General features: G+C 48.2%; 1 protein-coding gene and 2 long non-coding RNA genes across 3 annotated transcripts in view; 2 read left to right on the top strand and 1 right to left on the bottom strand.

Moving 5' to 3' along the window:
* The window catches only part of GSG1L (GSG1 like), a 133,660-nt gene that overhangs the window by 7,491 nt on the left and 98,429 nt on the right, over nt 1–27,740 (top strand). The window lies entirely within an intron of this gene.
* Nucleotides 30–22,700, bottom strand: LOC120373521. Its single transcript, XR_005585569.1, has 3 exons — nt 22,517–22,700; nt 20,124–20,229; nt 30–595 (listed from the first exon to the last, which is right to left on the bottom strand). It is a non-coding gene; the product is annotated as an uncharacterized LOC120373521 (long non-coding RNA).
* On the top strand, nt 3,895–14,410 carry LOC120373523. Its single transcript, XR_005585571.1, has 2 exons — nt 3,895–4,031; nt 12,423–14,410. It is a non-coding gene; the product is annotated as an uncharacterized LOC120373523 (long non-coding RNA).

The raw sequence follows: 27,740 nt of genomic DNA, 5'->3' as shown, positions 1-27,740 counted from the left end.
CTTTATAAAGAGCAATCGTATCCCCCCTCAACCTTCTTTTGGTTAGTTATGAATTCTCCCGTACGATGTACATGTTCTGCTTGGGCAGAAGTTGCCAAAATGATCAATCCTAAGCAAAGGAATGTGTTTATCTCAATGTACAGATAAGTAGTAAACAGGATCATCAAGACAGCAGGGGAGGAGATGGCAGGAAACAGAACAATCCTCACATTAGCGAACACAATTGGCTCTCTCATGTGAGGAGCTACCTAGCAGGCCGGCTTTTGTGAATCCCAGTCTAGAGTGCTGCTCTCCATATTCACATTGTACAGGGCTTTGTGAACGCTGGTGCTTTTCTATTTAGGTTTGGGGCGGGTATCAGCATCACCACACCTAAGTTTCTTTGTAAGTCTGGTCCTTAGAGTTCTCGAAGGCATTTAACTCATCACCAAATATATTCTAGCACTTTAAAAGAATCAGTGTGGTGCATATTAAGTGGATCAGAAACTGGTTAAATGAGAGATCTCAAAAACTAATTGTAACTGGGGGTGTTTCTAATGGGATCCTGCTGGGATCAGTTCTTGGCCCAATTGTGTTCAATGTCTTCATCAATGATCTGTAAGAAAATATAAAATCAGTGTCAGTAAAGTTGGTAGATATCACTCTTTTAATCTTGGTGTTAAAGAATTTTGAGGACAGATCAGTTAAACAGAGTGATCTAGTTTTCCTGGGTTTCTTTGACCAGTGCATGTTTAATACAGTCCACAGCATGTCATGTATCTAAGAACAAGGAATGTCATCATCCAGACAAATCCCACTGGGAGGTAGCCTCCTTGCACACTGAGAGCCTTAGAAATTGAACAAAGAGTGCAGGCCACGCTTACAGGATGGGGGACTCCATCCAGGAAAGCAGGGACTCTGAAAAGAACGTAGGGGTCATAGTGGAAACTGGCTGAACATGAGTTCCCAGCTCAATGCTGCAGCTAAGAGGTTCCTAGAGGTGCAGATAGGTGCCTAGCGGGATTTTAAGAGTTAGGCATCTAGTGGGATTTTCAAAGGTGCCTATCTGCATCGTCAAGCAACCAAATACCTTTAAAAATTGGGCTGTGTGTTAGCATAGAAATAGTAGTAGAGTCAAACCTCTATAGGTGGACTAGCCAGTAGGGAGCGACACAGACCTACATGGTGTTAGCATGGGTTATAGAGCATTTAGTTTCTGAGGTTGTCTATACTACCTGCCAGATCGGTGGGCAGTGATCGATCCAGCAGGGGTCAATTTATTGCATCTAGTCTAGATGCAATAAATCGACCCCTGAGCACTCTCCCATCAATTCCTGTACTTCACCTCCACGAGAGGTGCAGGTGGAGTAGACGGGGGAGCTGCAGCAGTCAACTCAAAGTGAAGACACCGCAGTGAGTAGATCTAAGTACATCAACTTTGACTACATTATTCACATAGCTGAAGTTGCGTAACTTAGATCAATCCCCCTCCCCCAGTGTAGACCAGACCTTAGAGACTAGGTGGCAGAAGGGTTGCTATGTTTTTAGCTCTGTTGATTAGAACCCTGGGTTCTATTGTCAGCTCAGCCTGAAATGACCTTGGGCAAACTCTTAGTTATCAGTGAAATGGGTGAATGATAGTTACCCTGCCACGTGCACAAGGTATGAGACCTTGGTTCAGATTTAGAGTTGTGAATGCCACTGAAATACTGTCAGTAGAAGATCTGGGACTGGAACTCATTATCTGTGGTTGAGGGCACTCTCCTCTAGGCTATAGGGTACTGCATAAAAAGAAAGTCTCTCTCTCTCGATGAGTACAATTCTTCACATCATCACAAGACGTTCTTCAGACAGAGCAAAAATTACAATGCATTGGTCTGAGTTAGCAATACTACCTTAGAGGCAGACTGCACTATCTCAGGAAGAATGGCTGCCACCAATGGGAGCTCTGGCCAGTGTGCAGTAGGGAATGAGATGGGCTTGGGCAAGTGTGGGTTGGGATAAGGGGGAAGATCTCCAGAACAGGCCACCCCTTTACAGACCCAGTAGTGGTGGATCTGAGAATGGGGAAATTACATGGATGGAGAAACTGACTGTCATCCTGGTGGGCCCCAACTCCTCAGTTGCCCCTAAAAGGAGAGGTCTTGAAGAGCCACCTCCAGAATCACTGTCAGGAGTGAAATTAGTGCCGTGGGGGAGCTGGCCAGGACATAGAACCTCAGAGCAAGGTGGAGGGGCCTTGGCAACAGCCGACTGTCTGGGGACCCTCACCTAGACTGTCCTAGCAGGATCAGGCCATCCTGGACATGGAGAGTGGGCATGATCCCACTGTGGCACTGCTAGGAGAGTGAACCTGACCTACTGCCATACCCCTCCAGTCAGAGTAAGAGGCGCACGCCCAGGCCCTGGTTACAGTTACATTCAGTGGCTGGGGTCCCTCAGTCATAAGAATGCCATGGGTGCTCTCAGTCACTCTCACAGTTCTAGTCCCCATCTCAGAGGGATGCATATGTCAGGCAAGCATGGTGCTGGTTCTGCACAGTCCCCGGGGTGCGCTCAGGTACCCCCTGGGTCTACCTTCCCTCTTCCTGCTCCAGGCATAGGCAAAGATACGAGGCTGGCATATTACATGGGACTCCACACTACATGACTATCTAGGAACTGAACTAGGTGGGCTTCTGAGGAAGTGAGAGTTTTTGGCACATTTGAATTAGTCATGATCGGAGATCAGTTTGTGGAGGAGTTTGCTCAACAAAACGCTGTGTGAAAGATGCTTACAACAGGAGAGTTTCACTGTAGAAAAGGCAGTTGCCATGGCACGACTATCTGAGTCAGCACCAGCAGAATCTAGCATTCCCTGCTATGCTGGCCGACAGGAGCACATACAGCGCAGCCTCCTTGCACAGCTACCCACCATTTCAGCCAAAAAGATGCTTCAGCATAAAATATGGATTTTACCTTTGTAAAATCTGTTGTGGTGGTGAACTGTCTACACACATTCACAAAATAAACATAAGTCAAGGAAATCTAACGCTCTGTACTGTAAGGAAGTGGGACGCTGCTGGAGTTGGCAGAAAAAAAACAAATAAAAAAAAATTGGCCACAGAAATTCTGAGTTAAAGCAACCCCCAATGGGACAGAGAGTGTGAGCTGTCTCAAAAGATAAAATAACCCTGTTACTAAATCAGAAGTAAAAAAGCCTGCAACTGTTTACTAATGGACAGAAGCTAAAAATGGCAGCTGGTATCAGGAGTGAACACAATTTTATTAGCTGGACCTTTCTTAAACTATTTTGAAATAGTAGGGTTGGTTTGGAATATTCCATCAGAATGATTTTTCCAATGAAAAGTGCAGTTTCTGTGAAATGCAGTTTTCTGTTGGGGAAAAATCAGAATGAAATATTTCATTTTGGGCCAATTCGATCCAAACTGGAATGGTTTGTTTTTGAAATGACCCAGATTAATTTTTTTAACTGATTCTAGATGAATCAAACTTCATTATCCTACTGTGGCGTATTGTCTCATGGGTGAAGTGACCAGACAGTAAGTGTGAAAAATTGGGACTGGGGGTGGGGTGGGGTAATAGGTGCCAATTTAAGAGAAAGCTCTGACTATCGGGATTGTCTCTATGAAATCAGGATACTTGGTCACCTTACTTATGGGTTGTGTATTTCCAGCCCCCATTCTCTCTTATGGGCTAGGCTCCAGATGGCCTACATCAGATAAGGCAATGCACTGATTTCACTGTGACCAAGTTGAGTGGTGCATAATGGGGGTATGCTCCCCATACTAGCCCAGCAAGTGCTGAGTTAGGCCAGTGGGCCCAATCAGCTGATCAGGCTTCAAACAGGAGAGATTTAGGCTGGAGGCTGCTAATTAAGGACAGGCTCACATGTGCTGGAACAGGCAGGGCTGGTATAAACCCAGGTAGCAGAGCTGCTGCCTAGGAAAGGCTGTAGTCACTCCCTGAGTGGAGGGAGTTGGAGGCTAGCAAAACCAGAGAGAGGGCAAGCCAGACATGTAAGAAGGCGACCAGGGAAACAGCAGGAAGAGGTAGGACTACACAGGGACTGTGGCTGCTTGTTATAGGGTCCCTGGTCTGGAACCCATTATAAATAGGGGGCCTGAGTTCCCCTACCAGCCACTGGGGAGTGGCCAGGGTATTGGAGGTGCCAGACAGACAGCAGGTCTGAAAAGACTGAATTCCCTGGAAGGGGAGGACTTTAATGACCTGGCTGGAGGGCTAAGCCACAGAAGATGCAGACCCAGGAGCAAGCAGGGCAGCAGAGCAAGACAAGATGGGGAAAAAAGACAATACTGGAGGGGGAGCACAAGCTGGCAGAGCTAATACTAAGGATGGCCAGCAGGAGGTGCTACTCACAGTGAGTGGTCCCTGTGACAGGCTATATATGAGCTTGGGTGTATTGTGGAGCTGTAGTCCAGTCTGGGGCCTGGCCCTTAGGGTAGAATGGTAATATCAGGCTCTCCCATAAGGAAATGCAGTTTAATGTTGAAATAACTCCATATGAAGCATTTTGGGTTATTCTGACAAACTGAAATGAAACATTTTATCTCAGGAGTGTCAAATTGTTTTGTTGTTTGGATCAAAAATATCTAAAGGAAATGTTTCAGCATTCCCCAATCAAATTTCCATTCTACAGAAAACTTCAAAATATTGCAATGTCAGAATTTCCTGCAGGATGGAAATTCTGCATTCACTCAGCTCTAACTATTACCTAGAAAGAAACAATTGTTTTGTATATGCTCAGACCACACCAAGTTATTGTATGAGCTATCTCAGTTTAACTGGAAAATGTACAAAGTGGGATTTTTCTGAAGCATTCAATGTTGGTCTAATTCTGTTCCCATTGAAACTAATGGAAATTTTATCGTTGACTTCAATGGGGTCAGCGTTAGGCCAACACTGAGTGTTTCTGCAAATCCCACCCATAGTTTATGGGATGACATGCATATATTATTGAAGGGAGTGCTGAAGCCCTGTTGGATCAAGGAACCAGCTTTGAATTACAAAGCTTCTCCAGTGGGGGTAGAGGGGAGGCAAATTAATAGTACATTCTAGAGAATGGTTGGAGAGACTTATTTGGGAATATGATTCTTTAGTCAGCCTGTGACAATATCTGTTAGCTTTGTCTAAATGCTACGATAAAGCGACAACAAAGATTGACTTCCTCTATATGCTGTGTGATAGCTGCTGTGAATCAGGAACTGCATGAGATCCTGTACCTACAACTGATATTTTCCAGGTTGTGCAGGAGCTCAAAGATTTACTGTAAATGACACTGGTGTGCATGATCCTCTGAATCCAGAAATCCGGCAACTTTTACTATGCCTTTTTCAGAGTCTCTAAAATTTCTTTTAGGCTTTCCAGTGCTCCTGAGGTTTCTCAGCAGGCCAAGATTCAGCAGTTTATAAGGCATTTGGTATGTAGATAAGTACACAATGTCAAGAGAGATGAAAAAGGCAGCAATATCTAACCTAATATTAGTGATGGGAGACTAACTACCCACACACACACTTGTCAGATGCCCAACAGGACAAGGTTTCCCGAAAAACACTTCATGTAATTGCTTTTTGAAACAGCTAGCTCTAGAGCACGAAGAGGAGAGGTTATTACTTCAGGCTAATTTTTTAAAAAAAGTGACAAACCTAACAATGACCACAATATAATTAGGTTAAACATCCACAAGGCAGGTAGGATACCAAAAAGTGACAGATTTCTTTAGAAAAAGATTTCAATAAAATGAGAAGGTTAGATGCTAAGGCCCTAAAGCTAAAAGTAAAGGAAAGAAAATCCCCAGAGACGGCTTGGATGCTACTAAGAAAAACCTATAATAGACTCAGAGTACACACACACACCCCTACCCCTGAACAGAGAGGGAAACCAGGAAAGCAAGGAGTAAACCATGTTGTTTACATCAGTGCTTCTCAAAGCCTGTCTGCCGCTTGTTCGGGGAAAGCCCCTGGTGGTCCGGGCCAGTTTGTTTACCTGCCGTGTCTGCAGGTTTGGCCAATTGCAGCTCCCACTGGCTGCAGTTCGCTGCTCCAGGCCAATGGGGGCTGCGGGAAGGGCGGCCAGCACGTCCCTCGGCCCGCATCGCTTCCCGCAGCCCACATTGGCCTGGAGCAGTGAACTGCAGCCAGTGGGAGCTGCAATTGGCCAAACCTGCAGATGCAGCAGGTAAACAAACTGGCCCGGACCACCAGGGGCTTTCCCCAAACAAGCGGCAGACAGGCTTTGAGAAGCACTGGTCTACATGAAAGGTTCAAGAAGTTATTTGAGCCAAACCAACATCTTTGAAAACGTAGAAATCTGAGCCTCTGAAGCCAATAAATAGGATAATAAATTACAGCAGACATTAAGTAAGAAGGGCCAAAATGGAGTCTGAAGAGCAAATAGTGAAGGGAATAAAAACAAACAAGGGATTCTTTAAATATAGCAGAATCATAAAGTCTGCAAAAGAATTGATGGGCTTGCTAAATCATTAAGGGTTAAAGACAGCAATTAAAGACTATAAGAACATTGGTGAGAAACTAAATGATTTCTTTGCCTCAGCCCACTGTTGGGGAGATTTCTACCTGGGACTGGTCTTTCTGGTAAAGATGAGATGCTCTCAGAGATGGAGGTGTCTGAAAAAGGTCCTGGAGCAAACTGATTGTGATTTATTGCAATTTAAACAATAAGTCACCAGACCCAGGTGATGCATCCAAGAATTCTGAAGGAGCTCAAGTAGGTAGTGACTGAGTTGCAAACAAAAATTTCTAAACTCACTAAAAACTGCCACTGTTCCAAAGGACTGGAAGGTGGCAAATGTACCCAGGTTTTAAAAAGACTGTAGAGGAGATCTGGGGAATTACAGACAAGTCAGCCTTACATCTGTACCTGGTAAATTGGTTGAAACAATAATTAAAAATAGAACAACAAAACACCAGGAAGATCACGGTCTGCCAGGGTCTAACCAGCATGGTTTCTGCAAAGGAAAATTGTGTCTCACTAAATCTCTTAGAATTCTTTGAATGTGTGGATAAAGAAGAACCAGCTGATATGTATTTCAACTTTCAAAAGGCCTTTGACAATGTCTCATACAAGAGGTTACTGAAGAAGCTAAAGGTAGGTCTATACTTACCTGCCGGGTCAACGCGTAGGGTTCGACTTCTCGGAGTTCGAACTATCGCGTCTAATCTAGACGCGATAGTTCGAAGTCCGAACGCGCTCCCATCAACTCCGGAACTTCACCACCGTGAATGGTGGTGGCGGAGTCGACGGGGGAGCCGCAGACTTCGATCCCGCGGCGTCTGGACAGGTAAGAAGTTCGAACTAAGGTAGTTCGACTTCAGCTATGCTATTCGCGTAGCTGAAGTCGCGTACCTTAGTTCGACCCCCCACCCTAGTGTAGACCAGGCCTAAGTGGTCATGAGGCAAGAGGCAGAGTATTCCCATAGATCAAAAACTGGCTAGGAGACAAAACACTTAGGTTCAATGGTCAATTTTCATCATGGCAAAGCTTAGCAGCAAGGCCTCAGGGTCCCCTACTGGGTCCTGTGTTGTTTTTATGTATTTATTAATTATCTGCAAAGGGGGCTAGTAATGAGGAAATCACTGAGGCCAAGAACTGAACAAGATTCAAAAGAGATTGGACATTTATATGGATCTCAAGAAGATCCAGAGTGATCATAATTAATTATGAACAAATTTTGGAAGCATCAGTAGGCTTCAGGACTCAAGCCAAGAGATGAGGCTATGACCTGTTTGGGGGAAGATTATCCCACATCTGCCTATTGTGGAGGTATTACACCTTTCTCTGAAGCATCTGGTTCTGGTCACTGTCAGAGACAGGACTAGATGGAGTATGGGACTGATCCAGTCTGGCAATTCGTATGTTCCTATAAGATGAATAATGTCGTCTGTAGTTCTCAGTTATTGTATCAGGCTGTCTTCAGACTCAGGCAGAGATTACTATAGCAATAACACTTGGGTCACATTTTCAAACATTTCTTCACTGCCAGGAGAGGTTTTTTTAAAATGAAAGCTGAGATTCTGGCATCATCACATGGCACCAGGAGCTGAGGCCCTAAGCTCCTGGTTTATGTTGCCGTCTCTTACCTCCAAACAATGAGAATTACATGTCAAGTTTAAACTGCAAAACTATCTATAATATTTCCACAGAATAATGTCTATCTCCACACAATGCATTTCTAATGAGAAATATAAAATATTTATAAACATGTAAATTCTAATTTACACTTATATATGAATATATATATAAGTAATGATTTGCTGAGAAAGGAGGCAGTTAACTTATATGAGCGGGAGACAGAAAGAAAGAAAGATGCCAAGGTGACTAGATATTCTGGAGGCTAAAGATTTCTCTCATGTATTCAGGGTTTTTTTATGCATTTTGTTTTTGTAATATACTAATTCACTTTTGTTTTAAGAAATTAATGTGTGACAAATGCAACTACCATAGTCACAGGCAAACAGATAAGCATTAATCCTGGAAAGATAAAAATTGTCACAGACAAAAGCAAAAGATAATGGGGTGAAATTCATCATGCTGCTGAGGGTTAGCGAAGGCTGGTGCACCACTTTATTTGTGCATCTCTTTGTGATGGTACCCTACACAAGTGTGAACGTCACCTAGCGTGGTTACATATAGATATGGTGTGTGTGTGTGTGCGCGCGCGCGCGCAAATGGTGTTCGTATTCTTTTTGGTGGATTTTTTGTGGGTTCCATTGTTTTAAAATATTTCCTGTTAGTTTTAAATTTTATTGAATATTTCCATGTTCTTTTTGCATTGGAGGGTGAATAAGAGCATCTCATTTACCTTCTCTAGCCCCTTCCTTCAGTATACCTCTATCATGTCCCCTCTTATCCAGTTCCTCCTTAAACAGTCCATCTTAACACCTCTTCATACAGAAGTCTATCCACTCCTCTAATCGTTTGCATTGCCCATCTCTGGAGCTCTTTGATTTCCGGTATATTCTTAAGATGGGGTGATAGAATTGACAGTATAACACTATTTGCAGTATTAATTTCCATCCGTTTTCTTTGCTTGTTGGCCACCGCTACACACAGCCAAGGACTTTACTAAGCCATCTGCAGTGCAACCCAGCTCTTTTCCCAGAGTGGTTCCAGTGCATTTAGAATCCAGTAAAGAGTGCGAGAAGTTAAAATTACTCCTCCAAAGGTGCATTAACTTGCATTTGCCAACACTGAATGTCATCTGGCATCATGCTGCCCATTCCCCTGGCTTTGTCAGGTCCCTATGGTATCCCTATTCCCCAGTTTTGAAATGTTGCTATTCTCAAAAATGTAAACTAAAGCTATGTTTGGGAAGGGTGATTTCTTTGGGGTAACTCTGAACTAAAAGCCTTGGCAGTGGTGGTCTAAATTGCCACAATGGTCCACTCTGCAAGTAGCACCAACCATTCTTTTCCCTTTCCTCTGACTACTCTCTTCCTGGTTTGCTACTACCTGGCCACCTGTCTCTGTGTTGGTGCAATGATTCTGTGAGCACAGCACCCTTATGTGTGGTCATGCCAGCAGGAGCTGCTGATGTTCCTCCACACCCTGCTGCTGAGGGTGCCATGTGGCGCTCCGAGTCCTGAACATTAAGTTGTAGGTAGGAAAGGGAGGGGCCATTATCCTGTCAATTTGGACCATGGAGCAAACAGTGGGGCAGGGGTGAGGTAGATAATAGCGACACATGCCTAGTGAAGACCTGCAATGGGGGAAAAAGGTGATCTCCAAGACCTCTCACAGGCCGTTTTCTCCCCTTTCTTCTGCTCTATGGAAAGCATAGGCACCGACTCCCTGGGTGCTCTAGCCCTGGAGCACCCGCAGGGAAAAATTGGTGAGTGCTCTGCATCCACCGGCAGCTCCCTGCCCTAGCTCGCTTCTGCCTCCTTACCTGAGTGCACCTTCCCCGCTTCTCCTCCCAGCGCGTGCTGCTGCAAAACAGGCGTAACAAGCTGTGGGAGGGAAGGGGGAGGAACGGGAACACGGCATGCTCGGGGAGGAGGCGGGGCAGGGATTTGGGGGAGGAGTCCAATAGGGGCAGAGAGGGGGTAGAGTTGGGGCAGGGACTTTGGGAAAGGGGTTGGAATGGAGGCAGGGCCGGGGGTGTGTGTGTGCACGAGCACCCACCAGTGCCAGGAGAAGTTGACGCCTATGATGGAAGGTTTTCATCATAAAGGTTAAGAGAGGACTTGATCACAGTCATAAGCGGCAGGTTTGTATTATTTTTGGTGGGGCCCAAAATGGTGGTGCCCCCCCACTCCTGCCCTGTAAGCCGATATAAAATGAAGCTACAACGCGTCAGTGCCACAAGATTACAAGGGTCAATTAAAAGTGGAAAGTCAGAAGCAGCACTTGCCTACTTCAATATACAGTATTATATTTTGTTGTACCTGTTGTGATGAAGTGGGAATGTTCTTAATATTTTCTCTGAATACTGTGTGGGTGCCTCAATTTCCCCTGCAAGATGCCAACTGAAGGTGTTGGGGACAAAGATCAGGTGGCCTCCTTGTCCAGAAGAGAGACAGAGGCCAGAGGAGGGAGTGTCAGTTTGGAGCTGGTTGGGGAAAGGGGGAGAGACCCAGCACTTGGTTCTGGGCTCCCCACCCCCCAAGATGGACCTGACAGAGGGGTTCTGTTTTCTGTACCAACAAGCTCTGTTTAAACTGTGTTCCCGTCATCTAATAAACCTTCTGTTTTACTGTCTGGCTGAGAGTCACATCTGACTGCGGAGTTGGGGTGCAGGGCCTTCTGGTTGCCCCAGTCCAGCCTGGGCAGACTCGCTGTGGAAAGTGCATGATGTGGAAGGGCATGCTGAATGCTCCGAGGTCAGACCCAGGAAGGTGTAAGCTTCTTGCCCTGGAGACAGTATGCTCCAAGAGAGGAGGCTCCCCCAGAGTCCTGACTGGCTTTGTATGGAGTTGTTCCAAAGCATCACAGCATCCCCTTCCACACCGTGCACTTCCCAGAAGTCCGCACAGGCACTGACACTCCCTCCTCCGGCCTTTGTCTCTTTTCCAGGCATTAGGAGGCCACCCGATCTCTCTGTTCTCCTACACCTTCAGTTGGTACCTTGCAGGGGAAACTGATTTGGGAGAAATGAAGTAAAAGCTGCCCAAACCGAGCTTGAGCATTCCTGAATTTTGAGGTGTTCAAATCCGGAAAGCAGGTGCTGGGGGTGGAAGAGGGCTGTGGGCTCCATGGGGGAGCATGGCAGCAACTGTCTGGAGCTGCACGGAGCCAGACACGCTGGTCTGAATGGCACAGTAAGCAGTTTGGTGGTTGGAGAAGGGGTAGGGAGTTCCGGGGGGCAGTCAAGGGACAAGGAGCAGGGGGGGTTGGATGGGGCAGAGGTTCGGCGGGGCAGTCAGGAGACAGGCAGCAATTGGATAGGCATGGGAGTCCAGGAGGTTTACCTGGGGACTGGTAGGAGGGTCCGGGGGAGATGTTGGGTGGGGTCTCAGGAGGGGGCAGTTGGGGACAAGGAGAAGGGAGGCTTAGCTAGGGGCTGAGGTCCCAAGGGGCAGTTAGGGGCAGGGGTCTCGGGAGGGGGTAATCAGGTCCTGGGGGGCAGTTGGAGCAGGAGTCTGGGGAGGGGGCAATCAGCGGCCAGGGGCTGGGATTCAAAGGGCTCTGGGCTGCCTGCAACCGCGGGGAGCCCAGAGCCTTTTAAATCCCAGCCGCGGCCGGGAATCAGAGGGCTCTGGGCTGCCTGCAACCGTGGGGAGCTCAGAGCCTTTTAAATCCCAGCGGGCAGCCCAGAGCCCTCTGACTCCTGGCGGCGGCTGGGATTTAAAGGGCTCTAGGCTGCCAGCAGCGCAGAGCAGGGGAGAAACCTAGCTCCAAATATTGCTGGAGCAGAGCCCCTGTCTGGGAATATTCCTGGGGCTAAAGCCCCAGGAGCCCATATAAGTTGGCGCCCATGATCACAGTTTGTAAATACCTACCTGGGGAGAAGACAGCAGAGGGCTCTTCAGTCCAGCAGACAAAGGCACAACAAGATCCAGTGCCTGGGAACTGAAGCTAGACAAATTCAGGCTAGAAATAAAGGTGCAATTTTCTCACAGGGAGGGTGATTAACCATTGAATAGCTTACCTGGGGATGTGGCAGATTCTCCATCACTTGAAGTCTTTATGGTGAGATTGGGTATCTTTCTAAGAGACCTGCTCTAGCCCAGTCAGAAGTTATGGCGTTGATGCCAGAATCACTGGGTGAATTTTTTTTCTGGCCCATGTTGTGGAGGAAGTCAGACTAGATGATCATAATGGCCCCTTCTGGTCTTAGTCTATTTATATCTTGGCTTAAACTATTCTGCTATCACTGAGTGCTGTTGGCTCTTCCCACAGGTGCATTGGTATGTCCCAGTTCGAGTGGGAGGCATGCTAACCGAATTATTATTTATTCCAGTACAGCCTAAGAACCAACCGAGAATGGGGTGCCACTGTGCTAAACAGAGTAGCAGACAGTCCCTACTGTGAATTCTGTACAGAATAAACAGACCACACAGACACGCGGTAGGAGACAGGGACACAACACACTGGAACAATAAGGCTGAAGTTTTAATTAGAGCTGCTTGAATAGTGAATTAGTTCAGGCAGCTGCTAAGAAATCAATCCCTGGAGTCTATTGCCAGCATTATATCCCTGGGTGGTCATCAAAGGCAATTAAGCTCTGCCAGGAATTCAGAGCTGCTGGTAACAAACAGGAGGCTGTTAATAAGAGCAAGGAACTCATTCAACTGCTGGATCAAACAAGGTGTGATCGATAGAGGGAGACAGTCACAAAGGTGGACTTTGCCAGGCTTTCCGGCTGGAATGAGTAGACCATTAAAAGTCTTTCTGGATATTCCAGGCTCATCAAAAAGGGGTTTCCTGTCTCCACAAATATTGTCATTTCCCAGCCAATGGCTATTGCCCATAGACAGAACCTGGATAAGTCTTTCAGCCCTGCAGTCAAAACTGAGATTACAGATGGCAGGCTCCTAATGTGGATTCAAACTTGATGGGTCTTTTTTTCAGACAAAGAGCTGGACTGGACCATAACGTTTATGAAAACAGGAAAGGCTCCATACCTGGATTATATCCATATGAAGTTCCTACTATACCTAGGGCTAAAAGGTGATTGCTTTGGTTCCTCAACCAGTGTTTCCAGAACAACCGCATCCCAAAAATCTGGCTCAATGCAAAGGCTGTAGCCATTCTGAAACCAGGAAAAGCCTGGAAGATCCCAAGAGCTAGTGATTCATCTCTCTACTTTGTGTCAAATACAAGTTTATGAAGAGACCGATTCTGATGTGCATCAGTGAGGTTATCAAGCTACAACTGCTCTTTGTTCAGACTGGCTTCAGATGAGCATGCTGTACCCAAGATTACATTATTCACTCAACACAAGACATTGAAGATGCCTTTGAGAAGAGCAAGAAAGTTGGTGCTGTTCTGGTGGATCTATCAGCTACATGTGATGCTGTTTGGCAGGTGGGGCTGACTGCCAAGTTGTGTCACACTGTTCTCTAAACCCATGGTGCAGCTCATCATGGAAATAACAAATTTGAGTTCCTTTTTGCAAGATGGAGACAAACTTAACTCCCTTAGACATCTCTGTAGTGGACTCCTGCAAGGATCCATTTCAATGTATATACTTACTGGCTTTAATTGTTGGTAGGTTGTAAGTATGTACATGTGGATGGGCTCTGTCTCGCTGATGTGGCTAACGTTCTACCCAATGCTGAAGAGACAGTCAGGACATGAATGCTCTGGCCAAAGCTTCATCAATGGAGATTTACTTTGAGAGTCTGATAATGCCCACAAACTTCCATCTAAACTATCGCCTGGCCTATCAGCCCCTTACAGTTTGTTGAGGATCATCCACTCCCTTCCCAGACAGTTGTCACTCATTTAGACTGTGGTCCAGTTTGACTCCTAATATACTGGTAACATCTAGAACACTTAAAGGAAACTCTCACCTCCTGCACTGCCGTGGGATAAAAGCTAACAGGATCCTCCTGGGGAACAGAAGCAAATGTTCTCTGAACCTCATTCCCAGCACGGGTGTTCGCGCCAACAGAATATTGTGCAGCAGTTTGGGACACTGCCTCCCCCTCTGCTGGACATGGGTTTAGTAGGAGCGCTGTGGGGAAGACCGAGCTCCTTCACGTTACCATTCAGCAGCAGCCATCACCAGCTACAAACCCCAGGCCCCTGCTGCAAAGCCCTTTAGACACCGCTCCTTTTGAATGGTGGTGATGACAATATAAGGGTCACTTGCCAGCTGTGCAGATATTTATGGCTGGCTTTGACTGTGACCCCTAAAGGGCAGAGGCCTCTGGCATGCTGAGCCACATGGCGCGCAGCCCTCATGACTTAAAGTAGCAGCAGCCTCTCTCAGGACAACAAATATGCACTGGGCCCTCAGAGCAGGGGTTGGCAGAGCACACTTAGTGTGTTCAAATGGGACAGAAATACAGTCCTAACCAGCCTTTGGCCATATCACTGACTGCAGCCTGTGCAATGATGCTGGCTGTGCACCTGCTTCCTTTCTCCCAAATGGAGAGTAAGGGCTGCAGGGACTTTGCAGCTGCTTATGCTCCCAGCTGGCACATATCCTATTTTGCCAAGAGGGCCAAGGCAGAGCTGTGTGCAGCCACGAGGGGAGCTACATGGTGTTCTCTGGGTAACTGTGAAGGTGGCAAGGGGTATCTGTCCACCAATATATGGACCAGTAGCCAAACAGCTGTCATGGCCCAATGGGTAAGCAGGAACAAGACTAGCACCACCTGTGCTGTCTGTGCAAAGCAGCACTCTTCCAGGAGCATTGTGGGGAAGCTGCATGTTGTTGCAGAGGAATGAATGAACCCCTAACTCTCTGCTAGTAGTGTGGCCACGGACAATGGATTGCATGTCACCAAGGCCATGCATGATGCTGGCTTCCAGCATGTCCCTGGCCTCCTTCACTGCCTCAGTTTGGTGATGAGGGAATTCTAGAGGGGGATGCCCAGGTGCAGCATGGCTTACAGTGGCCTGTCAAATCCAAGGCCATGGTAGCTGTTTCTGTGCAGCATGAGGGGCTGGTCTCTCTCTCTTTGACAGATAAAGCAGGATGTGGTGACCAAGGAATTCTGCCTTTTGCCTGCTGGAGCATCTGTCTGAGCAGAGAGCAGCAGGGCAAGCATTCTACAACCCTGATTAGGCTGAGACAGACACCCTCCTGGACTTGTCAGCATTCCTCCGGCTGCTTGTGGAGAAGATCTGCAACCGCTTAGAGCAGGGGGTTCTCAAACTTCATTGCACCGTCACCCCCTTCTGCCAACAACAATTACTACCAGGCCTGAGGAGGGGGGACTGAAGCCTGAGCCCGCCCAAGCCCCACTGCCTCAGGCTGGGAGGTCAAAGCCCAAGCCTGAGGGCTTCAGCCCCTGGCAGGTGGCCTATAACCTGAGTCCCACTACCCAGGGTGGAAGCCCTCAGGCTTGGGCTTTGGTCCTGGGCCCCAGCAAGTCTAAGCCAGCCCTGGTCACCCCATTAAAATGGGGGTGTGATGCACTTTGGGGTCCCAACCCACAGTTTGAGAACTGCTGGCCTAGAGCACTGCAGTGAAGCCACCAAGCTGGCAGCAGGGGTGATGTGGCACTGGCCAGCTAATCCCTTTGCTGTGCAAACCGGAGAGGAAACTAACCCCACATAAAAACCTCTTCCAGCAACCGAGCACTACGCTGGGTTCGCTCTGATCGGAAACATGCTGTCTGTGCTTGTGGGAAATTGCCATTTACAAGCAATGATAGAAAAGAAGCTCCACTTGACTGCAACACTCCTAGTCCTCTGTTTCAAATCCACTATGGCTTCGTTTCTGTCAGGGAAGAAGAGGGCATTTCGAGGTAGATTCACAGGCATGGTGGCTCAGATCTATGACCAAGAGCCTCCAGCATGTGGCCAACAGCATTACTACCCGCAAGTGACATCATGGCAGATGCTGCAGCAGAGGGAGAGAGCAGTGGGTCCTCTTGGGACAGTCTGGAGGGCTTTCAATGTGCTACTGCTACAGTGAATGGGAGAGGTCTCCATGATCCCAGGAAAATAACCCCTAACTGAGACCCTCTGTCATACTGGCAAATACCCAGAGATGTGAGGCCAGCACTGCACCAGCTTGCTGTCACCCACCTTCCCTCTCCACTGCAGAGTGTGTGGGCCAAGTGCCCGTTTAGTGTGGCACATGCTATCGTGACATACAGGTGCATGTCTCTCCTGGGGAGTGTGGCGAGAAGTCTGTTCAGTTGGATGAATGATAAACAGCAATAAACCCTGCCAGAAGAGGCTGTGGGTGGGAGGAGGCGGCTGTGGCAAGTCTGGAGACAGCTTGCAGCCCTAGGTCCCCAACTGTGACATAGCTGCACTCGCATTCTCCAGCCCCAGCCCCTTTCTCAGCAAATGCAGCACGTAGAGAGACTTAGCTCAGATCTACCTCAAGCGATGCAGACAGACACATGCGACCTGTCATAGGGCTGTCACACGGTGTGATTTCATCATGTCATTTACTAATTGCAGTGGAGGGGTGGGGCTAGACACAGAGGGAGCAGGTCTAGCTCAGCCAACCATGCCCGTGTTGGATTAACCGGCTAACCCAGTCTGTCTCTGAATTTGTTTGCGGGGTTCTGATGGACACTCCCTTTTCTTAGATTTTCATTCAGTTCATGGTTCAAAACAAGGCTCTGGGCTGCTGAGAGTCACCAGATTGTCTAGCTCCTTCTCCAGCAGTGCCTTCCTGGGAAAGGTGGGGGGGGGGCATCTCCCATGTCCTCATGGCAGGGAGCACCCACCTCCAGACAGTGTTGGGGTCACTGCTGTGGGCAGGTCAGGCAGGGAGAGCAGCCCAGCTTCCCCCATCCAGCAGTGGAGCATGTGTTCTTCCATTAGCCCCCTGCCACTCCCTCTCCTCCAGGGACTCCTCTCTCCTGGAGGGGCACCAGCTCTCAGGCAGTAGTGTCCAGTAATAGTACCTGCCAATCCTTCCGCAGCAGCGCCTGGCCCCAACAGAATGTGAAGAGCGGCTGCTGCTTCTCCAGCAGGGGGACCTGAGACTGAGAGCTGCTCACTACCGTGGAAGCTGGGGCTGCCGGCACGTGGTACCTGTACCTTCCGTACTCAGCCACGCACCTGTGTATGAAGCTGCTCTAAAACAGGGTTCTCAGCCTTTTTCTTTCTGAAGCCCCCTCCCCAACATGCTATAAAAACTCCATGGCCCAGCTGTGCCAGAACGGTTTTTCTCCATATACAAGCCAGGGCCTGCGTTAAGGGCACACCACAGGGGCCCCTGCAAAGCTAAGTTGCTCAGGCTTCATCCTTGGGTGTTGGGGCTCAGGGCCCCGGGCTTCAGTCCTGCACAGCGGGGCTTTGGCTTCCTGTCCCGGGCCCTAGCGAGTCTGACACCGGCCCTGCTTGCTCATGGACCCCCAGGGGGCCCCGGCGCTCTGGCTGAGAATCACTGCTCTGAAGGGCCCAACGCTCTTGTCGCCAACTGCATAGCAGCCTCCTATAGAGGTTTCTGCATGTTCCTTCCCACACCTCCTTTCTTCTCTCCTGTGCCCCTGCATATGTATTGACCCCTTTCCTCAGCCCCTCCCTGGGCTCAAGCAGTGTCACCCTGACCTGCCCCTAACAGCTGTGACCAAAGCGCACCCTTCTCTCCCACACCCACAAAACCCTATTTCCTTCGCCTATCATTTTTTAATGTAAACCTTTACAGTTTTTGGAAAATAGGGAAATTTTCAGTGCAAAATTAATGTTTGGGCAAAGTTTTGATGCGATGAAGCATCAGGGCTTCTTGCAAGCTTTAGAGTGGCATGTGGAGCAGCTGTCAGTTTCCATAAGGAGTGGAGCGGCCTCTCATCCCGCTGTGAGAAGCAGGGAGAGGGCACTGGGCTAGTGCTAATCAGAATGTGCTTTCGCAGTGCACTCGTTCCCTAGTATCATGGAGACCTCTCTGCATAAGTGACAGGCTGTGATCTAAAGGTTAGAGAAGGGTTTTTCCTCTGGAAGGGATTGGAGCTTTGGGGTTTTATTTGCCAACTGATGTGGGTAGTCTCTGCAGCTGCATAGTGGTAAATGAGGAGAAGTGAATGTCTCAAACCTTGAGCCTGTCTGTGGAAAAGGGCCATGCTGTGCTCCAGCTCTTTAAAGAGGAGGCGCCTAGGCGCTGATGATGAACTCAACAGTTTCTAATGTGTACTGATCACCTACAGCACATGTTGTATTCCACCTTGGTTCATAGAGGACTGTTGGAATCCACCATGCAAGTGAGGCAGATGTTTAGCTCTTCCCATCTCTGTAACTTTCCTAATGCTGCCCAGGACAGCTGCTGTTTAAATCCTCAGTGATTTCTGCTTTCTGGAGTCGAGGGGAGAGGATAAGGGAACTGCTGCTCATTTTAAAAAACTCTTGGTTCATCAGGAAAGCTCTGAAAATAGCTTTGCTAGCATGGCTGCTGTTTTTCATCACCTGGTAAGCTGCACCCATTCAAACAAAATGTGCTTTCATCTAGCCAAATGCAAAATTATACCTCTAGGAACAAGGAAGGCAGGCCATGCCTACAGAATGGGGGACTGTAACCTCGAAAGCAGTGACTCTGAAAAGGGATCTGGAGGTCACTGTGGACAAGCAACTGAACAGAACCAGGCAGCGTGATGCTGTGGCAGAAATGGCTCATGCGATCGGTGGATGTATAAACAGGGGAGTAATGAGTAGGAGTAGAGAAGTGATTTTTACCATTTTAGGTGGCATCGGTGAGAGCACTACTAGAACCCTGTGAACAGTTCTAGAACCCTCCAGTCCACGTGTTTAAAAAAAAAAAGGGGAGTTTGCAGAAAGGAGAAAATGATTCGAGGACTGGAGAAAATACCAGAGAGACAGACATTAGGCTACGTCCGTGCTACAAGCAAGGCATGCGATTGCCCTGCTCATGTACATATACTCGCACTAGCTCTGATTGAGCTAATATGAGTATAAAAAGCAGTGTAGCTATAGCACCACGGGTAGTGGTGACAGAGGCATGACTGAGGTGTGCCAAGTACAAATCTGCCTGAACTTGGTGGGTATGTACTCGGCCATGTCAGCTACCACAGCTACACTACTCTTTTTTTCTTTCTTCCAGTCCTCTAGAACTTCTCCTCTATAACAAGTTTTATTAAACATTAACAAGCCACGGAGTCCCTTAGCCAAATTCTTTTAAATCTCTTGGCTGCAAGATATCAAAAGCCACAAATTTTAAAATGTTTAATTTCAGTAGCTGCTGTTTAACATCCTCCTTAGATACTGTTGGAATGGAAATATTTCATCATTGTATGATGTGAATATTTCATCCAGCTTATTTCCAAATACAGGATGGAAATATTTATTGAACACTTTTTTCTTTTCTGCATCTGCATTAACAGCTTTATAGCTGGGAATTGTATTTATTTCCTGCCAAAATTTAATTTTTCTTCATTTTTGTTTAAAATTTAACTCAACTTTTTGTGCTTTCATCACAAAATTGAAAACCAAACACTGGTTAGCTTTTGAAACTTTCCAGGTTTTAAAAGCAAACAATGTTTAATAAAACCCTGCAAAATTTCAATGAAAATGGAAAATTTCTTGTAAAGGTTGCTGTTTTTTCAAAAAAAAAAATAGCATTTTAAATAAAAAATGATCTCTAGTGAAAAAGTTTGGACACGCATTACAATTTTACCATCTCAATCTAATAATGGACATACACTATTGCTAGCATTCCTTGTTTTTGATATATTTTTTTTTTAAATTCCATTGTGTTCTTAACTTGACCAAGCATGGATTTTTTCCACTGGTACCTTTAGCATCCCTTATCAAATGTCTGCATTTCTTAAAAGTTTAATATAAATTAAAAGTTATCAGCATTTGTTATATTTTAATTTTTTTTATTTGCTGCTTTACCTTTCTCTCGAAAGTAGGATTTTTTTAAAAAAATCCATTTACCTTTCTTTGGTGATTATGGCTCTTTGGACATATAGTAAAATGTTCTTAAGTGACTATCATTTACATTTTTATTTTTACATTTATCCTCCTAGTTATCTGGTCCATTTAATACCCAAAGATCCCTGTTACTCACCCTGGCTGATTTATGTGTTTTCCAAGTATCCCTTGTCTGTGTTTCATCAACATTTTACTGTCTTTTCCTTTCTTCATAATTCTTTAATCTTGTTTTCTCTTCTTTCCTTATTCAGTATAGTTTTAGAATTATAGAAGGTAAATAAAAGAAATCATAGCAATAGCAGTATTATAATTTGTTATTCTAGAACTTTCTGATTCTTCATTCTGATACTTTGCATTCTACTCAGAATCCTAGGAAACTGAAAGTTAACATTTTACTATGGCTTGTGTAGCTAATTAATTACCATTAATAAACCCCACAGTAATTTTCGGGGTCTCTGCAGCATTTTGCTGTTTTGTTCTATTAGTATTACATTTTTGGTCTCAGTGTTTTTACTAGAGTAGTTAAAATTGCAAGAAAATGACTCAAAACCTTCACTCGATATCTTTCAGCTGTCTGCACATTAATTATGTAATGTTAGGCTGAAATGGACTCTTCTCTATTACCTAGGACAGGCATGCCATCTCCGGATCTCTTACTAGCTATGGTATTGGTCCCCTCAGGGCACATCACATTCAAAGAGGCAATTACATTGGTTTGGTGGGTGGGTGCTTCGGAGGAGTGAAATAATCTTCTCTCTGTGGCTGCCTAAAGAAGAAAGGTCAAATACCCACTTCCCAGCCCAGAGATAAGCTTCCCTTTCAGAAACAACAAGCCTTTTAGTGTGGCTGAGGTAGCAAACGTGGAATCTGTTGCAGAAAGAATTTCATTTACAGTGATAAATGAGTGAGACAGGCAGAATCCCTGATTCAATGGCAGTGGCTCTGTGTGAGACACACTAACAAAACTGCAGTGGCAGCAGCCTGCTTTTGTAACCATGGGTGACAGTGGGGTTCAAGCTTTGCCTTCAGAAATGTTGCAGTAATCCAATGTATGAACAGCTAAGGGAGGCAGGATGGAGGCCCATTGCTTAGTTTCTACCCTGGGCCCAGCGAGTCTAACACCGGCCCTGGATTTATGGGTGAATACAAACACCATGCATTGCACTTGGAAACAAAGGGAAAGCCCGTGCAGCTCCCAGAGAAGAGGTATAATGTGGTTCCTGCCAGGTACCCCAAGCAAGCAGGCTGTCTCCACTAGTTAGTTTCCAAATGACTGTCTTGGTTAGTTCCTTGCAAAGCACATAATGATAATTATCCACTGCTGAAGTGACAAAGCCATGGGTAGTTGAAACTTTTTCTTTTGGATGCAGACTGAGCTACAACCTCTGGTCTAGCTGACATGGAAAAAGAGGGATTGTTGGCCACTATTGCTTCCTTGTCATTCTGCCTCAGACAGACTTTCACTGCGCCTGAAGCATATCAGTTTGATGTAAGCCAGTTTCAACTAGCAATTTCAGGCTATTCTGCAGACCTGGGACAACAATGGTGTGGCATTAGAACCCCATCATGACCCCAGTCACAATATCCTGGTAATGCTATCTGGTAACCCTAATTCTAGGGTTAACATATACACACAATTTCAAAAAGGGGCCTTTTATAGTTAGGAGCTAAGTTAGACCCCTTGCAAAAGCTTATATTACACAAGAAAGATCTTGGAGTCATAGTGGATGGTTCTCTGAAAACACCCGTAGCAGCAGCAGTTAAAAAAATCTAACAATCCTAGGAACAATTAGGAAAGGGATAGCTAATAAGACAGAAATGTCATAATGCCACTCTTTAAATCTCTCCTCCTACTGAAGCTGTTCCATACCCCCTAATTATTTTTGTTGCCCTTTTTTGTACCTTTTCCAATTCTAAGATATCTGTTTTGAGATGGGGTGACCAGACATTAACACAGTATTCAAGGTCTAGGTGTACCATGGATTTATAAAGACAGACTTTTCAGCTTGGAAAAAAGATGAATAAAAGGGGATATGATAGATAGCTATAAAATCGCAACTGGCATGGAGAAAGTGAATAAGGAAGTGTTATTTGCTCCTTCACAACACAAGAACCAGAAGTTGTGCAATGAAATTAACAGGCAGCGGCTTTAAAATAAACAGAAGGAAGTACTTTTTCACACAACACATAGATAACCTGTGGAACTCATTGCCAGGGGATTTGTGAAGACCAAAACTATAACAGGGTTCAAAAAAGAACTAGATAAGTTCATGGAGGATAGGTCCATCAATGGCTATTAGCCAAAATGAACAGAGATGCAGCCCCATGCTCTGGGTGTTCCTAGTGTGGCAAGGCATCTCCTTTATCTTGCCAGGGTCGGGCAATGGCAGAGTCAGCCTCACGTTGGGCAGTGTTTGCCTTCCTGCTTCCTGTGCACCTGTGGCTGTGTTTTCAGGGTAGGCCCCAGTATCAGTAATGGGGGTGATCATCAATCAAAAAGGAAACAGTCTTATAATCACAAAGGCATACCTTTCGCTGCCTCCTCACTGGGGCAGGGTGTTGTCCTGTTGTTTGCCCTGGGGTGTCCATCCTTCCCCAAGCATGCACTCAGATTTGGCTGTTCCCCTCTGGCATAGCCTTTCAGCTTAGAAAAGCTTGTTTCTTTACTGCCACTAGCCCAGCAGTAGCTTGTCTTATTCTCCCCAGAGGAGGGATTTTTAAAGGCCTGAGGCAGCCCTTAATTGGATTCAGGTGTCCCTAATTGACCTGAGGTAATCCCTTCTCAGCTTGTAGGAAAAAAGGGCCTTTAACATTCTAGGTAGGGTGACCAGATGTCCTGTTTTTAAAGGGATAGTCCTGTTTTTTGGGACTTTTTCTTATATGGGTGCCTATTACCACCCCCATGCCCCCCAACCACCACCACCACCTGTCCCGTTTTTTCACAGTTGCTATCATAGAATCATAGAATATCAGGTTAGAAGGGACCTCAGGAGGTCATCTAGTCCAACCCCCTGCTCAAAGCAGGACCAAACCCAACTAAATCATCCCAGCCAGGGCTTTGTCAAAAACCTCTAAAGAAGGAGATTCCACCACCTCCCTAGGTAACCCATTCCAGTGCTTCACCATCCTCCTAGTGAAAAAGTTTTTTCTAATATCCAACCTAAACCTCCCTCACTGCAACTTGAGACCATTTCTCCTTGTTCTGTCATCTGCTACCACTGAGAACACTATCTGGTAACCCTAATTCTAGGGCTAACATATTGGCTGTCCAGGACCCTCTTGTGGGCGTGGAGCTGCTGCTGCTGGGCCCAAGGTTCCTTTGCTTCAGACTCTCGTTTGGGCCAGATGCCCTGCCCCTCGCTACCTTGCCAGCCGGTGGACTCCCTGGTTGCTGCTGCTGCTTGGGGGGGCCTGATGGCCTGCTCCCCAGAGGGGGGAGTGAGGGACCCCACCACTGCTGTTGCCACTGCCAGCACCTGAGGGGTCCCTCCTGCCCATGGGCGCCAACTTATATGGGCTCCTGGGGCTTTAGCCCCAGGAATATTCACAGTCAGGGGCTCTGCTCCAGCAATATTTGGAGCTAGGTTTCTCCCCTGCTCTGGGCTGCCGGCAGCCACCGGGAGCCCAGAGCCTTTTAAATCCCAGCTGCGGCTGGGAATCAGAGGGCTCTGCGCTGCCCGCTGCAGCGGGGAGCCCAGAGCCTTTTAAACCCCAGCTGCGGCTGGGAATCAGAGGGCTCTGCGCTGCCCGCTGCAGCGGGGAGCCCAGAGCCTTTTAAATCCCAGCCGCCGCAGGGAGTCAAAGGGCTCTGGGCTGCCGGCAGCCGCGGGGAGCCCAGAGCCCATTGAATCCCAGCCCCTGGCCGCTGATTGCCCCCTCCCCAGACCCCTGCCCCAACTGCCCCCCAGGACCCCCACCCCCTATCTAAGCACCACTAGTCCTTGTCCCCGATTACCCCCTCCCGAGACCCCTGCCCCTAACTGCCCCTTGGGACCTCAGCCCCTAGCTAAGCCTCCCTTCTCCTTGTCCCCAACTGCCCCCACCTGAGACCCCAACCAACGTCACCCCAGGCCCCACCAACCAGTCCCCAGATAAACCTCCTGGACTCCCATGCCTATCCAATTGCTGCCTGTCTCCTGACTGCCCCTCCGAACCTCTGCCCCATCCAACCCCCCCTGCTCCTTGTCCCTTGACTGCCCCCCGGAACCCCGTACCTCTTCTCCAACCCCCAAACCGCTTACTGTGCCACTCAGACCAGCGTGTCTGGCTCCGTGCAGCTCCAGACAGTTGCTGCCATGCTCCCCCGTGGAGCCCACAGCCCTCTCCCACCCCCAGCACCTGCCTTCCAGATTTGAACACCTCAAAATTCAGGAGTGCTCAAGCTCGGTTTGGGCACTTCTCCCAAATCAGTTTCCCCTGCAAGGTGCCAACTGAAGGTGTTGGAGAACAGAGAGATCGGGTGGCCTCCTAATGCCTGGAAAATGCCTCCTCCTCCGCCCGGAGGAGGGAGTGTCAGTGCCTGTGCGGACTTCTGGGAAGTGCACGGTGTGGAAGGGGATGCTGTGATGCTTTGGAACAACTCCATACAAAGCCAGTCAGGACTCTGGGGGAGCCTCCTCTCTTGGAGCATACTGTCTCCAGGGCAAGAAGCTTACACCTTCCTGGGTCTGACCTCGGAGCATTCAGCCCTTCCACATGATGCACTTTCCACAGCGAGTCTGCCCAGGCTGGTCCTGGGGCAACCAGAGGTCCCTGCACCCCAACTCCGCAGTCAGATGTGACTCTCAGCCAGACAGTAAAACAGAAGGTTTATTAGATGACGGGAACACAGTTTAAACAGAGCTTGTTGGTACAGAAAACAGAACCCCTCTGTCAGGTCCATCTTGGGGGGGAGGGGGAGCCCAGAACCAAGTTCTGGGTGTCTCCCCATTTCCCCAGCCAGCTCCAAACTGACACTCCCTCCTCTGGCCTCTGTGTCTCTTCCGGACAGGGAGGCCACCTGATCTCTTTGTCCCCAACACCTTCAGTTGGCACCTTGCAAGGAAAACTGAGGCACCCACACAGTATTCAGAGAAAATATTAAGAACATTCCCAATTCATCACAACAGGTGCAACAAAATATAATACTGTATATTGAAGTAGGCAAGTGCTGCTTCTGACTTTCCACTTTTAATTGACCCTTGTAATCTTGTGGCACTGACGCGTTGTAGCTTCATTTTATATCGGCTTACAGGGCGGGAGCGGGGGGGCACCACCATTTTGGGCCCCACCAAAAATTATACAAACCTGCCGCCTATGCTCCTGCCTGATTGCCAGACTGACTGTTGCTGGTGCCTGTGCTGCATGGAAGCCTGCTGATGCCTTGGGGAGAAAGAAGGAGACCTTGGCTGCTGGGGGAGCACACAGGAACTCTGCCGGACACCATGGAGGGGGCCTCCTGAAGGACTGAGTGACTGCTTCCATCTCTGCTCTTGTGGTGGGGGTAATAACTGTTGCTGTGGGGAGATGAGGTGTGGCGCAGAGCCCTCCCCCAGTCCATCTGTTCCCCCTTGTCCCCACCACCACTGCTGCCCCCTCCACCACCACCACCATCTACCATCTGCCTCTGCTCCTTACTCTGGGACTCAGTGGCTTTCCTCACCCCTTTTCCACCACTTGGGCCTGTAGCGGCAGCACACACAGGCTGGGCTTTTGCAAGCACACATGGACGCCTGTTCCCCCTCCCTCCCCCTGGACTGGCCCTTACCTCTCCTGATGCTTTTGGCTGGTGGCCTTCCCCATCCTCTGCCTTGCCCACCAACCTCCCTGCAGCAGTTCCCCCATAACCCTTCTGCCCGTCAGAGTTGGCATCAACAAGGGCGGGGTTCAGGACCTAGGGGTTCGGTTTCAATAACACAATGCAAAACCGGCTCGAGCTCCCACCCAGTGACCTGGGACAATTACATACCACCCCCCCTGGGCAATATAAGAGGCAATATTTCCCCTCTCACAAGCACAGAGTCTGAGTGTAGCAAAAGCCTTTTAAGAAAGGAGGGAAACAATGTGGCATTATATTAAGGAAACACCACAAACAGGATTCATAACACAAATCATGAGCAAATGACCCACCCCCAAGTAAGTCTGGCAGTGTCCTTTTCCCCTCAGGGTCTTAAATCCAGCAACCCAACAGTCACCCCACCCACAGTTTCTGGCCTTGGTCAGTGCAGCCCCCCTGAATTCAGAAGTTCATCTGCAGAGCTTACCTCCCAGGCAGGGTGGACGTGGAGGGAGGAATGGGCGGGGGTGGGGGACATATCTTACGTGCTCCGCTACTCAGGTTGATGGCCAAGTGCCACGCATCTCCATGGGGTTCTGCTGCAATCTTCACCGCCAGATGCGCCTCTTCACCAGCTGTCCTGCTATCCGCTCTGCTCTGCTCTCTGCTCTGCTATCCACTCTGCTCCACCAGACAGCCAGCCTGCTATCCACTCACCAACTTGTCTTAACCCCCCCCACACACTTGACACAGCTCTCAGCTCTTACTAACTTCAGCTCCTTAGCGAGTTTAGCTAGTAGCAGAGGAGCCTAAGTGCTGGTGCACCACTAGCCCAAAGTAGGTCTAATACTTAAACCTAGATATCAGAGATTTTAGCTCTGTAGCATGTAACAAGACTCCTAATAAGATCAAGGGTCAACATGGTGTTTAAAGCTCTTAAAAAGGGCTCTTACAATCTAATACACATGTCTATCACCAGCCTTTTTAGTGCACAAGGCTTTGGAACCCATGTCCCTTGCCTAGTGAGTGCTGCTTAGTTGAGGGCGAGTCCCTCCATCATAAAATGCCAAGTATAGTTCTACTGTCCTTGATTCAGGATAACAACCCTTTATTACTCCTGCCCCAGTAACACAGAGACTGGGGATCCCACAGCAGCCAAAGTGACCATTTGGGCAGGCAGTCCCTCATGTTAGGCAGGGTGGGTGTGCCCATGCAAATGAGATCAGCCCCTGAAGGCCTTTTCCATGGCTCACCACCAGATGTCAGGGTAGAGCTCATCCTGACTCTGCTTACACCCCCCGTTTCCCCTTGCTACCTGCACTGCCTGCCCCTTGCTGCCCACCCCACCACCTTTTTTTTTTGCCCTGGCCCCCAGTAGTTTCAGGTTGTTTGCCTGCCCCACTCTTTGCCCTTAGGAGTTTAGCTTTTTTGCCTGCGTGCCCTGGTCCCTGAGTGACTGTTAGTTTGCCGACCCCACCCCAAGCCCTGAAGCTAGTCCTTTTGGTTAGCCTGTCCTGGCCCTGGCCTGTTTCCAGCCCGCTCCTTTTTCCCCTTGGCCTCCAGTATCCCTGCCCCCTTCGGCTGGCCCCTTGCTTCATGTGCCCATGTCTCTCCCCCCCGCCCGCACGTGCTTGAGCCTCTTTCCCCTTTCTGTTGAACTCACTGTTCACTGCCCCCCCCCCAATGATATTGTAGTCCTTCCCTTTTCCCCAGTGCAGCCGGAGGAGCCGGTAGTCTCACCGTGTGTCAGTGATAGCCCCCTCCTTCCCTGCCTTGAGAGGTGCCCCCGTGCCTTCCCCCTCTCTCTTGGCGCCCTCCTCTTCTGCCTGCAGCTTAGCAGGGAGGAGCAGTCGATCCTTCCCTCCCACCTCGGGTTGACCCTGCCACCCCTCCTTTGCCTGTCCTCCCATCCCCCATCCCCACCCTGTGGTCCCCATCTCAACTGCTGCTGCCGGACCGCCTATCATTACCCCTGCTGGGGTACTGGCAGCGGCGGGT

Source organism: Mauremys reevesii, linkage group 10 (assembly GCF_016161935.1).
Source record: "Mauremys reevesii isolate NIE-2019 linkage group 10, ASM1616193v1, whole genome shotgun sequence".
NCBI classification, from domain to species: Eukaryota; Metazoa; Chordata; order Testudines; family Geoemydidae; genus Mauremys; species Mauremys reevesii.
This window is presented reverse-complemented; position numbering and strand designations above follow the sequence as displayed.